Raw genomic sequence first — 2,500 nt, 5'->3', positions numbered from 1 at the left:
TACGCACTGGCGACACGCCCGTTTCGCCTGCCACCCGTGCACACTCGCCTGGGCAGCTGGTCACATGCGTCGCTCACAGGCATTTTGCAGGCCAGCACCGGCGGATGCACGGGTCAAGCGGGACGGGACGAGCGCAAGGCTTGCTTTTGGTGGCACACGAAAACACGAACCCGAAAAAGGGACATACGCACTGGCGACACGCGCGCCCGTTTCGCCTGCCACCCATGCACACTCGCCTGGGCTGCTGGTCACATGCGTCGCTCATAGGCATTTTGCAGGCCAGCACCGGCGGATGCACGGGTCAAGCGGGACGGGACGAGCGCAGGGCTTGCTTTTGGCGGCACACGAAAACACGAACCCGAAAAAGGCGAAAAAGGGACATACACACTGGCGACACGCACGCCCGTTTCGCCTGCCACCCGTGCACACTCGCCTGGGCTGCTGGTCACGTGCGTCGCTCACAGGCATTTTGCAGGCCAGCACCGGCGGATGCACGGGTCAAGCGGGACGGGACGAGCGCAGGGCTTGCTTTTGGCGGCACACGAAAACACGAACCCGAAAAAGGCGAAAAAGGGACACACGGACAGGCGACACGAAAAAAAAGGGGTCGCCCTACCTAGGTGGGCGCAAAAACCCCGTCGGCCAGGAGGTTTCGCCAAAGTGTCTGTACTGTCACACAGGGTCAATAGCACGGGCATGGCCGGCCGCCGCACGTGCAGCGGCTTACGGACGCACGGTTCGGCGGCACAGGTGCCTGGCGGCTTTAGCACCTTGGGGTGGACAGGCCTGGCGGCAAGGGGGGCTAGGCACCTTGCTGCCAGCCGGCAATGGTGCACGGGGCGGGGCGCCACACAAACACGAAAGAGGGACAAGAGCGGGGCGATGGTCCACAGAGACGAGCCATGCACGGGGCCCGTGATCGCCGACACACGCGAACGCGGACGCGGACAAGGACAAGGACGCGACGCGCGGCGCGCGTGCGAGGTCAAGAGGGGCGCGCGCACGAAAACGCGAAAAAAGGGGCTAGCGGCCGAGAAACGCGAAAAAAACCGGGTCACCTACCTAGCCGAACGCCTAAAATCGCTTCGGGCAGGAGGTTTCGCCAAAGTGTCTGTACTGTCACACGGTCCGTACGGGCGCAACCCCATCGCGCGCCAGCACCCCTTCCTGGGGGCGCCCGCCCGCCAGGCGCCTGGCGCCCCACGCGCGCGCGCCCGGCGCCTGGCGCCTTGCCCCCCACGCGCGCCCGGCGCCTGGCGCCTGGCGCCTCGCCCCCCACGCGCGCGCCCGGCGCCTGGCGCCTTGCCCCCCACGCGCGCCCGGCGCCTGGCGCCTGGCGCCTCGCCCCCCACGCGCGCGCGCGCGTGGCGCCTTGCGCCTCGCCCCCCACGCGCGCGCGCGCGTGGCGCCTTGCGCCTGGCGCCTTGCCTCCGCGCGTGCCTGGCGCCTGGCGCCTTGCCCCCCACGCGCCTGGGCGCCTCTTTTCCGCCTGGGCGCCCTGGCACCTTTCCGCCTGGGCGCCTGTTTTCCGCCTTGGCGCCCTGGCGCCTTTTCGCGTGGGCGCCTCTTTTCCGCCTGGGCGCCATGGCGCCTTTCGGCCTGGGCGACTCTTTTTCGCCTGGGCACCTCTTTTCCGCCTGGGCGCCTCTTTTCCGCCTGGCCAGGGCGCCTCTTTTCCGCCTGGGCGCCATGGCGCCTTTCTGCCTGGGCGCCTCTTTTTCGCCTGGGCGCCTCTTTTCTGCCTGGGCGCCCTGGCGCCTTTTCGCCTGGGCGCCTCTTTCCCACCTGGGCGCCCTGGCGCCTCTTCGCCTGGGCGCCCTGGCGCCTTTTCGCCTGGGCGCCTCTTTTGGCGCCTGGGCGCCTACGCCAGGGCGCCTCTTTTCCGCCTGGGCGCCTCTTTTTCGCCTGGGCGCCTCTTTTCCGCCTGGGTGCCCTGGCGCCATTCCGCCTGGGCGCCTCTTTTCCGCCTGGGCGCCCTGGCGCCTTTTCGCCTGGGTGCCTCTTTTGGCGCCTGGGCGCCTACGCCAGGGCGCCTCTTTTCCGCCAGGGCGCCTCTTTTTCGCCTGGGCGCCTCTTTTCCGCCTGGGCGCCCTGGCGCCTTTTCGCCTGGCGCCTCTTTTGGCGCCTGGGCGCCTACGCCAGGGCGCCTCTTTTCCGCCTGGGCGCCTCTTTTCCGCCTGGGTGCCCTGGCGCCATTCCGCCTGGGCGCCTCTTTTCCGCCTGGGCGCCCTGGCGCCTTTTCGCCTGGGTGCCTCTTTTGGCGCATGGGCGCCTACGCCAGGGCGCCTCTTTTCCGCCTGGGCGCCCTGGCGCCTTTCCGCCTGGGCGCCTCTTTTTCGCCTGGGCGCCTCTTTTCCGCCTGGGCGCCCTGGCGCCATTCCGCCTGGGCGCCTCTTTTCCGCCTGGGCGCCCTGGCGCCTTTTCGCCTGGCGCCTCTTTTGGCGCCTGGGCGCCTACGCCAGGGCGCCTCTTTTCCGCCTGGGCGCCTCTTTTTCGCCTG

Source organism: Aristolochia californica, unplaced genomic scaffold (genome assembly GCF_029961685.1).
Source record: "Aristolochia californica isolate CCGP_79_NKW_82.1479 unplaced genomic scaffold, dmAriCali1.0.hap1 SCAF_41, whole genome shotgun sequence".
NCBI lineage: Eukaryota > Viridiplantae > Streptophyta > Magnoliopsida > Piperales > Aristolochiaceae > Aristolochia > Aristolochia californica.
Note: the sequence above shows the minus strand (reverse complement) of the source record.